The sequence below is a fragment of the Saccostrea cucullata genome, unplaced genomic scaffold (genome assembly GCF_032062105.1).
Source record: "Saccostrea cucullata isolate Sc308-1 unplaced genomic scaffold, CSIRO_AGI_Scuc_v1 ctg4403, whole genome shotgun sequence".
Taxonomy (NCBI): Eukaryota; Metazoa; Mollusca; class Bivalvia; order Ostreida; family Ostreidae; genus Saccostrea; species Saccostrea cuccullata.
Window position 1 is genome coordinate 51,011 of NW_026939048.1, and position 16,416 is coordinate 67,426.

At 35.7% G+C, this 16,416-nt stretch overlaps 1 pseudogene; it reads right to left on the reverse strand.

Moving 5' to 3' along the window:
- Nucleotides 1-315: 315 nt before the first annotated feature.
- On the reverse strand, nt 316-14,917 carry LOC134252160 (uncharacterized; annotated as a pseudogene).
- Nucleotides 14,918-16,416: the final 1,499 nt, after the last annotated feature.

The following is a 16,416-nucleotide window of genomic DNA, read 5'->3' on the forward strand; positions in this document are numbered from 1 at the left end:
TGATTTATTCAATGCAAGTCTAAAATAATAATTGAGTTGGTGGTAATGAAAAGATAATTCAACATCACTAGATAAACATTTTTTTTGCTCAATGCAGGCATTGGCTGACTGAACTGAGTCGTCCAATGCAGACATTGGCTGACTGATCTCAGTCGTCCAATGCAGGCATTGGCTGACTAAACTGAGTTGTCCAATGCAGGCATTGGCTGACTGATCTCAGTCCAATGCAGGCATTGGCTGACTAAACTGAGTCGTCCAATGCAGACATTGGCTGACTGAAGTGAGTCGTCCAATGCAGACATTGGCTGACTGATCTCAGTCGTCCAATGCAGGCACTGGCTGACTAAACTGAGTCGTCCAATGCAGACATTGGCTTACTAAACTGAGTCTTCTAATGCAGACATACATGTTGTACGCTGACTGAACTGAGTCGTCCAATGAAGGCATTGGCTGACTGATTTCAGTCATCCAGTGCAGGCAATGGCTGACTAAACTGAGTCGTCCAATGCAGGCACTGGCTGACTGAACTGAGTCCTCCAATGCAGGCATTGGCTGACTGATCTCAGTCGTCAAATACAGGTATTGGCTGACTGAACACAGTCGTTCATTGCAGGTATTCGTTTAATGCAGATATTGGCTGACTGAACACAGTCGTTCATTGCAGGCACTGACTGAATGAATAATAAATATCACTTAAAAATGTTAGTTTTTTTAAAGTATAATTGTAGTTGTGATCAATAAAACTTTGTAGACAACTTATCTTTTTTTCTAGTTCAAAAACAGTTGTCATTTCGTGATTCATTATCACTCGTAGTTTTTTTAACTAGGTGTTTTAGATTGTGAAATGATATTTAGATTGTTATTGTAGTCCATAGCAAGTATTAAATGATGAAAGAAATGACAAAATCAGGTTTATATTGTAAGCCATTGATTTAAAAAATTTATTTATTGCAATTCTTGGATTTCCTCCATTTAGGTTGGATGTTGTTTTCAAGTTATACCTGTAAATAATATAAGATATTAGTGTTACACTGTGATCATGATGGATAGCATTTCCAATAAAACTGTTATCGGTTTACAAGCATTTTTCGATATATGAGAGTAATGTTATTCTTTACGGGGGAATCATTCCTGTAAATGTTAAGAAAATGTAGTTTGATAGTAAAATATTCATTATCAAGTGATTATGGCAGAATAAATTCTAATAACGTAGACAAAAAAAAAATGATGATATTCTTACCAGTGTTCTCTTGTCTGTCTTCTCCATGAGCTCCCTCAGTTTGTTCTATTGGCAATGGGGATGCATTGTGGGTTGATGATGTACTTTCCATCCTCTGGATCAAATCAAGGAATGGGAAATATACCTTGAATATGAAATTAATCAATATATGAAACGAACACTCATTAAAATATTCAAAAAAGAAGATAATTAATGACTGCTAAAATGGCTGATTATCTGATATAAAACCAGAAGTCTCTGTCGAGACTGATGCTCTACTGGTTTGTACTTGTAGCAAAGGAAGAGAAAAGTACTTATGCAGTTGGGAATTAAAACTTTACAACAGCAATATACAGAAAAATGATCCTTGATTAAGTCTCTTAGTATTCTTAGTGTAGTCTACTTGTGTGCCACATTATATTACAATCAAACTAAAACGGTATTTGGAGTAGCATTTTAAGAGTATTTAACAGGAATTTCTATTTTTAGTAACCAAGGCAATAATGTTCATCCAAGTCAAAAACCGATACGCAGAACTAGGGATCTTAGTGTAGTCTACTTGTGTGCCAAGTTATATTGAAATCAGACCAAAACTGTAGGACGAGTTGCATTTTGAAAGAATTTCACAGAAATTTCTATTTAAAGTATTCACGGCAACACCTTTCATCGAAATAAAAAAAAAAAGGACGACACACAGAATCATGTACCTTAGTGTAGTCTACTAGTGTGCCAAGTTATATTGAAATCAGACCGAAACTGTAAGAGGAGTAGCATTTTGAAAGAATTTCACGGGAATTTCTATTTTTAGTAACAATGCTAACACCTTTAATCGAAATCAAAAACTAATAAAGATAATTATGTATCTAAGTGTAGTCTACTTGTGTGCAAAGTAATATTGAAATCAGACCAAAATTGTAGGAGGAGTAGCATTTTGAAAGAATTTCAGAGGAATTTCTATTTTTAGTAACAATTCTAACACCATTCATCAAAATCAACAAGAGGCCAACGGGCCTTATAGGTCACCTGAGTATCATGTAACAACTTTCCAGTGATTGTATTTGGTTCGTGTTTTAATCCAAAAGCCATGAAATTCACAAATTTTGAAGGAGGCACCATTGCTTATCAAAGGGCATATTTCAAAGCATTAATTTATTTTTAGTCAAAGTACCCCCCTGGTACCCCTGACCCAGCGGCCTGAAATTATCTATTTTGAAAGAAGCCCCTGTCTTCATTATAAGGCCAGCATTTTTTTTTATGTTTAGGTTTAGTTATGAACATGAGAATAAAAAAGTCCCGAAGGAGAAGGAAATAAAAAAAAAATTTGATAAATCAATTATTAACATTTGTACATTCTTTTTTATGCTATTCTAATAGGCTCCTTACCACTGGACACATAATGCTTACAAATAGGAAAGTAGAACATTTAATTGCTTATTTCATCATCTGCCAGTTTGGGTAGTTTGGGCCAGTTATATAAATTTTGTGATGTTGGTCAAAATATATTTTAAAAAATCAATTCTTTAAAAGTCTTTCAATATATCATTTTTTTAATATGTGTTAGGTGAATGTGTAGACTTTGTTCTAAAATTTTCTTGATGCCTAAAATTATAATTCCTATCATAAAACAGACGGTCCAGTATTGGGGAGTAGGGTGAACATTTTAAATATTTTTTCTGCTTGATACAAATGATACTACATGCCTGTATATATTTGTATATTCTTGCCTTTTAAAAGTTATATATTTTTTTTAATTTCTTCAGGTTATTGTTTATTTCTTCCTCAAATGGACTTAACTTCTCCCATAGTTTTATTCATTACATCTGATGCATAAGCAACCCATTTCTGAAGAATGATGCTTAGACTGTAAGCTATAACAGAGACCTAAACAATGTCGCTGGCAATATGCAATAGCTACCACGGGCGGTTTAAAACCTGGGGAGGAAAATAATTTACAGACATATACTTTTGAAACGAATACATAATTATCTCACCACCATGTCATTGTGCAACAAAGTCGTCAGCATTTTATTTGTCCTTTGAACGGGTGAAACGTTTTGAATGGCACTCGTATCGATGAATTTTAAACTAAACCAAGCTATCTTCTCAGATCTAGCTTTATTTACCCGCCGTTTCATCTTAAACCGGAAGTGCGAGTTCGTAAATTTGAAATCTCGATCCCGACTCAAATTTGTCATCGGAAAGAAAAAAATTGTTTTATTTTTTTCTGAAAATTCAAAACCTTGAGCGGAGGGTTTGTAAAACTGAAAATAAAATAAATCCTGACCTTAAATATGTAATTAGATCATTAGTTATATTACTCAGGAGCAAAGGATAAGATGTTCAAAGAATTCATGCATTTCACTATATAATCATTAGAGCCCCACCCTAAAACAAGAACCCCTGACCCTGGGGCCATAAAATTCACAATTTTGGTAGAAGCACTCTTGCTCATCATAACTATGTACTTAGTTAGTTTATTTAATACCCAGGAGCAGAGAAGAAGATTTTCAAAGAATTCATGTATTTTCACTATATAATCAATAGAGCCCCGCCCTAACACCAGAACCCCTGACCCTGGGGCCATAAAATTCACAATTTTGGTAGAGACACTCTTGCTCATCATAACTATGTACTTAGTTGGTTTATTTAATACCCAGGAGCAGAGAAGAAGATTTTCAAAGAAATAATGCATTTTCACTACCTACTTATTTAGCCCCACCCTAGCACTAGAATCTCTGACCCCAGGGCCATGAATTTCACAATTTTGGTAGAGGCACCCTTGCTGATTACAATCATGCCAACAGTTTGACTGCTTGATGTCCATGAGTAAAGGAGAAGATTTTTAAAGATTGCATTAATTTTAGTGGTTTTGGCCCCACCCCTCAGGCCCCAGGGGGGCAGGGATCATGAAATTCACAATTTTTGTTCCCCTTTACCCATAGATGCTTTGTGCCAAATTTGGTTGAAATTGGTTCAGTGGTTGCAGAGAAGAAGCTGAAAATGTTCAAATGTTAACGCACGACGGACGACGACGGACGAAAACAGATAGCAATGGGTCACCTGAGTTTACTCAGTTGACCTAAAAACTGATACACATAATTATGTATCTTAGTGTAGTCTACTTGTGTGCCAAGTTATATTGAAATCAGACCAAAACTGTAGGAGACGTAGCATTTTGAACGAATTTTACAGAATTTTCTATTTTTAGTGACCACGGCAACACCGTTCATAGAATTCAAAAACCGATACACAGTATCTTAGTGTAGTCTACTTGTTTGCCAAGTTATACTGAAATCAGACCAAAACTGTAAGAGGAGTAGCATTTTGAAAGAATTTTACAGAAATTTCTATTTTTAGTAACCACGCAGCTAGGTTAAGGACTGCCAAAGATCGGTCTATGAAAAGCTTTGGGAGATCGATTGTGACGTCAAGGTGAAATTGCACAAATAAATCTCAGCGAATAAATAATATTTTTCCTTTTCATACACTTTTACATACAGCGATTTCTCGTAGTTATTGTAAACATAAATTTATGTGTAACTTATCTTGTCATTACAACACTATTTGAATGTAAAATTAAAGCCAACTTGATCTCACTGTACTGACAGATATGACGTCATAGACTAGTTTTACACGCAATTTCTCTGCACTTGAGACGCAGATCAAGCTATAATTGCAACTTGTAAGTGTAAAATTTAAAACTAAATAATGTGATCTGACTAAAATTGAGTCATATTTTTGAATGCAGTAATTAATATTTCACAGTCTTAATAAACTGTTAACGAATAGGTCTCTTATAGAGCCGCAGTCATGCACTTTTAAACACAAACGTACAACAATCACATACACACCCCCTCGAAAATCTCGAAAAGTTCAAACGATATCCGCTTAACTATAAATTATGATATTTTGTACACATGTAGCTATTGCCTCTACTCTATTGAAAAGTGGCGGGAGCAAGTTGTGCGCTGTTGATTTTTTTTTGTAATTTTACATTATTTCAATGCGTATCTATAGTGTAAATGCACGAGGTATTTAAAGAGACGGCTACCTATTTTATATAATTCCCGTGCATGGGAAAGTTTCTCCCAGCACTTTTCGGGTTACAAAATTTTTTCTTAAAGAAAACACAATCAATTTCTTCGTGAAAAATTATCCGTATAAACTTTTGAACGTTGAACTTTTCCGATCTTTGTATCCGTACATATTTTTTTCTAATTTTAACCATGTCACGTGACATACAGCTGATGTACGTAAAGTCGCTTTGGCCGAACTCGGTTGAGACCCTATACATACGTATGCATTAGTACAATTCCTATTAAATTTAAACTCATGCTAATAAAAAATAAAAAAAAAAATAAAAATTATATTGATTTTCTTGGAATATTTTAAGGCATATTTCCTATGGGCGCCCTTAACCTAGCTGCGCACGGCGACACCGTTCATCGAAATCAAAATCCGACACACAGAATTATGAACCTTAATGTAGTCTACTTGTGTGCCAAGTAATATAGAAATCAGACCAAAACTGTAGGAGGAGTAGCACTCAGAAAGTTTTTCAAAGAAATTTCTATTTTTAGTAACAATTCTAACACCGTTCATCAAAATCAAAAACCGATATACAGAATTACCGTATATACTCGCCTATAAGTCGGTCCGCCTATAAGTCGGTTGTATTTAATTAGCTTATATATCAGAGGGACCGACCTCATATAATACCATTCATTTTATAGCTCGCCTATAAGTCGGACATAGAGTTTTGGACAAGAGATTAACTCCCAAAAATCCGACTTATAGGCGAGTATATACGGCCGGACGCACTACTATAGGATTAAACGTTCTTTTTTCAGAATTTATTGATGTGTAAACTCTGCCTTTTTACTCACAAACTTTACATGAAAGTGCTTCATTTCAGAATTTATCGATGTGTAAACTCTGCCTTTTTTTTTTACTCACAAACTGAATAAAAGTGCAAAGCACTTTTATGTAAAGTTTGTGAGTAAAAATACAGAGTTTACACATCGATAAATTCTGAAAAAAGAACGTTTAATTCTTATAATTTCGATTACGAATTTTTAAAATTATTAAAATTATTTCTCTTTGAGGCCGCAATACAATCCGTTATTTTGTACGGCGTAGGAATACTTTATGCCGCAAAGAAACGCATACAAGATGAATATCGATAAAATGCATCTTAAATTGTCAAACAATCTATAAATAAACTTATAAAAACTCATTGAATGTTGTTAAAGTCAACAAATATCGTAAATACGCGTATTCTCCAGAATAATTCGTTCTTGACCATGGCCATGTTGACATTAACAACAACGCTTATAGCGAAAGTTGCAGACCGACGACGTCCTCGATTTGCTCTGGTTCGTTCAAAGATTTAGGGAGAATATGGGATCTGTAGGATGTAAATATATGAATATGATGCTGATAAAGCAAGAGTCTGAGGTACGTTTCTTTTCCCTATCACAACGATATCAACTGAGCTGATATGGAACGTCGAGAAAATGACAGCATGATCAGCGCTTTTTTTAAATTCACACTCGTGATCCGACAGCGACATAAACATAATATTCCCGTCTGTCAGTCCTGTTTATCTCCTGTTTTGCGTTTTTTCATTTCAATTTTCTTGTAAGCTAAAACGGACTAGAAGTATCTTTCATTGTTTTTACAACAGCCTAGAAACTAGGTCAAGAAAGTAGTTCTGATTGAAAAATGCATCGATGCGTAAACTTTTTCTTGAATTTGTTCTCGTCCAATCAAAACACAGGGAATCAATAAATAAAATGAAGATTGGAATTATTATCGCATACGGTCTCTGACCAGTAGAGCTAAAAACTAACATGAGTTGGAGGCTCAAGAAATTTCTCCCTTGCTAGTGCTGGAAAACTCTACCATTATTCCATTTCCTCTGCCTTTAAAAGGCCTGATGCCAACAATTTGGACCTGTCTCCTTGGTGATTTTTTCAAGGTATGTACCATTTTCCTTAGTAAGAACAACAGGTGGAGTTGGTGTCTTCGGGAAATGCAAATCATAAAATTACAAAATAAGCAAATGTGTTCTACTGGTATATTTATTAGCATCTTTAAAATAAATGCCCTCTGGCAAATGAGATTGTTGTAAGTGACAATTTTAACAATTGACCAAAAGAAAAAAAAACATTCCATCACCTTAAAAACGTGTATGCCATGTTGGTCCAGCTCGCTTTCAAAAGTTGCAGAATGACATCAGTCAGGCAACCATTTCTCCATCACCTTTCCGATAGCACTTGGAAAATTGGAATACGACTTTCTACAAATAATAATTGTTAATTAATGAAAGTTACATTATTTTAGGCTATGCGAAGTTAATTCCTTGGTTCTCGGGCCTTTTTTCAAGAAATATGGTGACGGAAGGAGGCATTTTTTATTTTGCACCCAAAACTTAATGAGGCAGCTTACATTGTACAAAACCTCAAAAAATGATGATTGAGGTCATTTGTTGTATTTATTGATTTAGTAATAAAAAGGGTCAATGAGGCATCCTTGGAAGAGATGAGGGAGGGCCTGAGAACCAAAAATTAATTTTTTATGACCTTATTATGTTATTATGTTTTGAGAAAAATTTAAACTTGTATAACGTCTTTGAAGTGTCCACTAACCTTTGCCCTGTGTATGGATACATAACTCAAATTGATCTCCAAGTCCATGGTTATTTATCAAGTGACCCTGCAACCACTCCTTAAAGTTTCATACCAAAGTGACAAATCTTCCATTTCTCACATAACTTATTTGGTTGAAATACTGAAGCAAAGCTGAAACAAACAAATATAATGCATTCACATTGCAACAGAGCATTATAATCATAATTTTGTTGGCCACAGGGGCCAGAATGCTAAATCTTTGGCTCGAAAGTGGGAAACATTTTGATGAGCAATATTGAACAAAAGACGCTCAAAATAATGTTCTAAATAATATTAAACCCTGCAATTTTGTTAAACATCTTCATTAGGGAGTTTAAGGACCAAGCTCCTAAAAATTTCTTTTGTATATATATATCTTGGAAATGAACAAAAAATTCAATAGTTATTGAGCAAAAAATGTTAAATATCATTATAGCTTTAAGAAGAAAGGGAGCTGTCTCTCAAAATACCTGGGCTGAGAGGGGCCGAAAGTCTTAAATCAATAACCATTTTGTAATACATTACTGCAACAAAAATGTTTATTTCAAGAATTTACAACTATATGTTATTTTAAAAAAAAATATTTCTTGGTTAATTCACATATCGAAGGAAGCAGGAAAGAAAAATATTACCTTCAAGAGTCATGATGTCTTGCTTTAACAAAGAAGAGTAATTTGAAAACATTGCATCGATGTCCTCATGAGTATGGGCCACAGGAAGCATATGTAAAAAGCACTATATTATAACAGAATTCCAATTATCATCCACTGATAAAGATTTACAATTCTAGATTTCATAGTTTTGTAAAATGATAATACAATGACCTCTTCAAATACCAAGGTGTACCAATACTCCCAGAAATCCCAAAACTACTTTGTTTTGGTTGTCTGTGGCACCGTCTGTTTGGAGATGTAGCTCTCTTCCAAGCTTATCTTTGAAAGCTGCATTAACATGCACAGAAGAAAAATGGATATTAATTTCAGAATCATATAATGAAAAGAAAGGGCTCACCATCAGTGAAAAATGAGTGTCTGCGACTGAGATTGCCAGGTGAGCATAAGCACAAAGACCAAGGGTGGGCATATTTCCTGATAAGCAGATCATAAACTTTTTATTAAATTTACAATGCAAAAGATTTGTTTCCTACTCATATGAATGAATTTCCTCTGTATTTATGATTATGAACTTTCGTATAATATTATTAGTAATGGATACTGTAAACCAACTTTTATTCGCGATTTACCTAGGGTAAACTAGTTCGCGACAATTAATTTTCGCGATCAAGGTTTTTTGGATCTGTTATTAATAGACACAGAGGCTTTAAGGACCCGTTAGCGGTAAGAAGTATTCGCGATGACGAGGCTCTCGCAAAAATTTCTCGCACGCAAATTAAAGTTGGTTTACAATATGGCAGTTTCTGCCCCTCCCATCAAATATCTTCATAAATCTTACAGCAGAAGAAGAGATATTTGTGGCAATGAATCACAATTTTTTATAGACACAACATCAACAAAGTCTCCCACAAGGATATGGTCTTGATACTAGCATTTCTTGTCAAAACAATTCTTCCTGTGTCTGTTGTGAGTGTCGGAGAGAGAGAGGGATTACATGCTGTGAAATCACTAATTTTAAGGGGGGTGTTAATTTTCGTGGTTTTCAAGGTATGAAGAGACCCATGAAGTTATGTCCACCAAGAAATGCAATTTTTCACATATATTACTACTAATCAATTCTTCAACCACGAAATCAAATCCCCATGAACCAATATTTTTTCTCAAACCACGGAAATTTATCTCTTGAAAATATGTGATTTTACAGTCGTAGAAAGTCTTCGAAGTGTCATAACATTTCAGAAACATTTAGAAATTTAGTAGTTTATACAATTATGGCACAGGCATTTAAAATTATGACTTTTTAAAGCTTGTATTCTTTATTGAATTCTGCAAATTTATGGAAATATAATGAATATGGTTTAAGGATATGTTTTCTTACAACACCAAATCAATGAAATATGAATCCATTACGAGACCCACTGTGAATGTGACCAGGCCTTGGAGAGCCTTAATGACTGCCAGAGGAGACAACTCTTGAGCTCCTTTCCAATGTTACTAACTTGGAGCATGACCTCGAGGAAATGACAAAGGTAGTTAAACTATATACAATATATATTTGACCTGCCATGATTTGTAGTTGGATATGATTGTTATCGTACAAATTGTAATATCAAACACACAACTCATTGGATAAAAATCATGTGAGATTCTTTTTATCCCATGTTCTACATTTTGTTTTATACACCACAGTCAATGTTTTACACTGTTTTTATATAGGACTCCACTTTATTATGTTCCCCAAACTTCCTTTGGGGAACATATTGTTTTTACTCTGTTTCTTATTATGTCGCCCCGAACGAAGTCGGGACGACGTATTGCGACTGTACGCATCTTTTTGTTATGCGGGCTGTTTCTCGGAGATGGCTGGGACAATCTTCCTGAAACTCTCCTCAAAGGACGATCACTGGTTGTAGTTGTGTTGTGTGGTCATTCAGTTTCAAAATGGCTACCGTCGCCATGGAAACCTGCAAAAAGCGACGAATTTTGTCCGCGAGTGTTCTTTCTGGTGCCTTGGACGTTCGTCATAAAACTTGATTGATTTAATGATTAGTATCTATAATTGTGCGTGTTGCATTTAAAAATTGCAAATTGTTAATAGTTGCCATAGAATAAGGGGAAAAGTGAAAGTTCTTTTTAAATCAAAGTACTGAAAGTACTGATACGATTTGATGGTTGTCCAAGCTTAGCTAATGGGAATTGTATTAGTGATAATAAAATGAAAGTCCTGTCCAGTTCGGGGCGACATACGCTATTGCTTGCAATATCAGAATTCTGGTTATTATTATAATAATAATAACCAGAATTCTGTTATTGTGACGTCAAAACTGTGGGATACGAAAACGATATCACATGAGTTATATCCAAGTGATAAAGGGGTAAACATGGGATAATATAATATAATATATTACGACATGGTATTTCACTCTTCTTGAAAGAAAAGTATGTGACTTGTTTATGACACTAATCACAGGGTTTCTATCTTCACAGGAAGCTGAATACCTAAAAGGAACAAGAAACCAATTTGCAGTGTGCAAACTTTCAAAATTGCCATAGGACAATTAAAGAGCAATTTTGGAACAGCGAGCAGGAAGCTGAGGAAGAGCTTAGCCAGTTTATAGGGTATATTTCAGATATATAGAATAATAAAACATTAATTCCACTTAACTTTTCTTTCCATGTCAGTTCTTTAAATCTTAACCGTTTTCAGAGGTGTAAAAAGAGGTGTCCCTGGGGACAGGCTCCGCAGCTTCGTGGAACACAAGCTTAAGGACAACAGCTACAAGTCCAAGCCTCTTGTTTACCAAGAAGATCCTTTGACTTTTCTCAAGGCGGGGAAACTGGAAACATCAGTAGATATTACCATTTTTAATAAATTGTATATTGTTTAACGCCACCACTTGCCAATGGAGAGCTGCAAATTTTGTCCTGTACTCAGCACTCAGGGCCATTGAGCAGGGAGGGATCGTTTTCGTGCCAGCACCTACTGCGACACGGGACTTCGGTTTATACGGTCTCATCCTAGGGACCGGTCTCCATGTCCCACAGTGGGATTCGAACCTGCGACGTAAGGATCAACTCCTTACTTCGCGACTCTAGAGCAGACGCTCTAACCACTGCGCCACGCGGGCGACTCTATGCTGTTTAACATCTTCACTCGTGTAAAGATGCCACGACTTGCCGATGGAAAGTTTGTCCTTTACTCGGCACTTATGGTCAGTACGCGAGTTTCGAGACTGTAACTCTCCTAAGATAGAGGCGCGAAAAGTATCCCTTTCAGCATGAAGGTGGGACAGGTTGTTTCTGTATACAAACGTGCATAAATGAATAAACGATATTATGGCTTTTTAAAATTTACTAAATGTTATAGAAAGATAATAAATGTTAAGCAGTGATGCATTTGATTTTATCAAGCTCAACTATGCATATTTACAAATCTACTTTCAGTTATAGGGTACTTGAAAACTTAAGAAACGTCATAGTCTTTATAGAAAGTAACTTATTTTCTTGATTGTAAAAACATTTTCTTAAAATGTTCTTAAAATGTTATTGGGTTTTTTGAAGTTATAATAAGGAAAAGAATCAATGTGTCATTTAGATTGCCGACGTGTAGTGATCAGATGAATTTGTACCGTATTTATTAGAGGTCCATATCTTATTATCTCTTCCCTCGTCTGAAAAGTCTCATCCACTTATATTGTCTTTTTTGTTACGATTTCTTTGCTTAAAAAATACGCCTTTACATTAATTTGGCTATTCTCGAGTTGTAAAGTACATCCTTACAATCATGTAGTTATGAAAATCCAGTATATCAATGATGTAATGTATCCGATATATAAATAACTGTCCCACCTGTTTACGCGGCAACGAAACTCTCCTCCTCAAAGAAAGAGCGCGCCAAGGGAGATAATCTCGAAAGTTTCGTATTAACAGGGAGGTATCGTGTCTTTTCAGTGCCAGCACCTACTGCAGAACGGGACCTCGCTTTATACGGGCTCAATTGAAGGACCGGTCTCCACTTCCATGAGTGAAATCAACTCCTTACCTCGCGACTATGTAGCAGTTGCTCGAACCATTGCGATACGCGGTCCTTCGGATGAGACCGTATAAACCGAGGTCCCGTGTCGCAGAAAGTGCTGGCACGAAAAAGATCCATCCCTGTTCACTGGCCTGAGTGCCGAGTACAGCACGAAGAAAATGCATGACTCGTCCAGAGGGCATCGTAAATGTACCCCTCCAAGGCCTTTTTTGATCCTATTCTCGAACGCCGTGTACCTTCGGTTGGTATCCCTCCTGAGTTTTACAGTCCAAACAGTGGTCACATGATACAAGTCTTTTGACGTAGGTGTGGAATCAGCCTTTAGAAGGAGACTCCTCCATGTCTGGCTATTGTGTTCAACCGGTTATACTACCCTGGCAAAAATGGCAATATCATTGAGTGTTCAGTTTATTATTTCTTATTATTATTTCTTATATTTATTTTTTGATTGTATTAAAATCTTCTTTATGTCACTTTTTGAGTCAAAAACACTATTTCATTCTCGTCGTAGAAAAACATTATGCCAAAGCAACTTAACCTTTCATATAGTAATTGTTGTTTGTACGGATGGTGCATTGAAACACAGACCAGTCCTCCGAACTGAACACATTGTGACGGAACCATTGGCGGTCGATATCATGTAATTGACTAAGTCTTTATAGTTGGCGGTTTTGGCTGTTTGAGGTGTGGGATGGTGTCCATGCATGATGTTCCTGGTGAGGCAAAAAAGAACAGCCCAAGGAATTAGTGGATGTACTTGTGAACTGCTTCCTTATTCCTGTAAGCTCTCACCAAAACACAAGACTGCACGTGCCTCCGGACTACTTGTGTCCAATGAAATACGTATCCCTTGATTGCCATTGCTGGAAAATCACAGCAAATTGCGAACAAGGCACCTGAATTCGAGAATAAATATTTTTATAATTTTTAAAGAATATTTATGAGACTATAATATAACTTAAAATACATTGATTAACATTTTTTTCATAAAGTATTGCATTATTTACACACATGTTTAAGCAGATTTATTTGTTGTATAAAATAATACTAAATATTATTTAATATGAAAACTCTTCGATACTGGTCTCCTGGAGGAAGTCCACAATGGCCTGCAGCACAGCAATATTATCTTTTTCGACTCGATACCAAGACGGACCCTAGTGATAGCTGCTTCCGACGCCAATTTAGGAGAATGAAGGAGTGGATGCTTAGTAGTTGTCCATATGCCTTTAAAAGATCCCCGGTGGTCTAAAAAATATATCGTTAAATGATTTAATACACTAATAGTAAATTGTGAACGAGGTATAGGAAGAACAAGAATTGTAGGGGGAGGACCCAATGCGAACGGATTCATTGCCAGAACCTTAGGTTTACCTACAGGTTCTGACATGAAAGATGCAATCCACAGGCAATATGTACGGGATATTGTGAATGACCGATATACAAACCCTGAGTTTATCTTCGTTTAAGGATGTATAGTTAAAATGCACTCCTCATATAAATACCTGTAATCCAAGGACCGAAGATACGAAAAAAGAGATGATGGACAGTCGTTTGACGGTTTACCAACGAAACAATCAGCAAATTTCCAACTCTCAAATCAGCAAAATTGAGCCCGGGAAAATTTGAATGAGCATTAACTTTTTCGTAAACAATGAAATGAGTACCAATATAAGCACGAAGCGAAAGTTCTCACTAAACTAAAGATGACCAGGGAGCATTTAAACAGTGACGTCAGAATGGTGTCAGCCAGAAGAAGTATCGCTGAATGTAAATAATCGTTAAGAATCGTAAAAAAGTTATTTAGTTAGCCGATTCGTTGCCGGTTGAAGATGGAACGTTTCATCGTTATAATGATATTACGAAGTATTGTCTTGGTTGTTGATATTAATAACCCCAAGCAAAAATAAAATTAGAAAAAAACATCATTTATAAGTTTCTTCAATATAAATTAATTATTATTGAGTTTAAAAATAATTATCATGCTTATGCTTTAACAGGTTGCGGAAAAAAAATTCACATATAAACGTATACTTAATAATTTATATTTTATACAACTGAACTAAAATACTCCCAAATAAATTTATCCGCTTCATCTTTATCATCCTTGCTTGCATCTCTGTTTTAACAAGATGTATATAAGGGGAATGGTAAACAAAACACAAAGCAACACGAACAGAAATTGATTTTATTGGTTAAAAAATAGCAATCATAGAAAAAAAAAAATTAATGAAAATTCAACAAAATACAATCTATGAACGTGTAATTAATACCATGACTCACCTAATGGCGCCGTCTTGTAGTCACTGGCCACACAGTGGGCGTAACATACAACGTCGAACTTTCCAGGTCTCCACAGACTTTTTCTTTCGTCCATTCGTTTAATGACATCTCGCCATTTCAAATTTAGTGTAGTATCTGATGGAAAACGATGTCCGCCGGTATTTTTACAGCTAGGAACGCCGTAATACTTTGGCATCCTTTGTTGCAATGAAACCAATCACTACCATTCAGTTAGTAAGTTAAGGGTGATATGAAAACCTTTAAGGGGCATCAATGCAAAGCGTTTCCGTAACCACTTATAAAACAGTGACTTCCCCCGCGTGGCGCAGTGGTTGGAGCGTCTGCTCTAGAGTCGCGAAGTAAGGAGTTGATCTTTACGTCGCAGGTTCGAATCCCAATGTGGGGACCGGTCCTTCGGATGAGTCTGTATTAAATGAGGTCCCGTTTCGCAGTATGTGCTGGCACAAAAAAAAAATTCACTGCTCGAGGACCCTGAGTGCCGAGCATAGGACAAAAACTGTAGCTCTCCACCGGCGAGTCTTGTCCACATAAATGAACCAGAACTCTCTGTCGAGACTGTAGCTCTACTGGTTTGTACTGATCAAAAACCGATGCACAGAACTATGTATCTTAGTGTAGTGTACTTGTGTGATAAGTTATATTAAATTCAGAAATCAGACCAAAACCGTAGAAGGAGTAGCATTTTAAAGGAATTCCACAGAAAATTCTACTTTTAGTAACCATGGCAACACCGTTCATTGAAATCAAAAACCGATGCACTTTTATATGTAAATTAATGTAGTTTACTTGTGTGCCAAGTGATATTGAAATCAGACCAAAACTGTAGAAGGAGTAGCGTTTTAAAGGAATTTCTCAGAAAATTCTATTTTTAGTAACCATTGCAACACCGCTCATCGAAATAAAAAACCGATGCACTATTTTATGTATCTTAGTGTAGTCTACTTGTGTGCCAAGTGATATTGAAATGAGTCTAAAACTGTAGAAGAAGTGGCGTTTTAAAGGAATTTCTCAGAAAATTCTATTTTTAGTAACCATTGCAACACCGCTCATCGAAATCAAAAATCGATGCACTATTTTATGCATCTTAGTGTAGTCTACTTGTGTGCCAAGTGATATTGAAATGAGACTAAAACTGTAGAAGGAGTAGCGTTTTAAAGGAATTTCGAAGAAAATTCTATTTTTAGTAACCATGGCAACATCGTTCATCGAAATCAAAAACCGGTGCACTGTTTTATGTATCTTAGTGTAGTCTACTTGTGTGCTAAGTGATATTGAAATGAGACTAAAACTGTAGAAGGAGTAGCGTTTTAAAGGAATTTTTCAGAAAATTCTATTTTTAGTAACCATGGCAACATCGTTCATCGAAATCAAAAACCGATGCACTATTTTATGTATCTTAGTGTAGTCTACTTGTGTGCCAAGTTATATTGAAATCAGACCAAAACTGTAGAAGGAGTAGCGTTTTAAAGGAATTTCTCAAAAAATACTACTTTAGTAACCATGGCAACACCGTTCATGGAAATCAAAAACCGATGCACTATTTTATGTATCTTAGTGTAGTCTACTTATGTG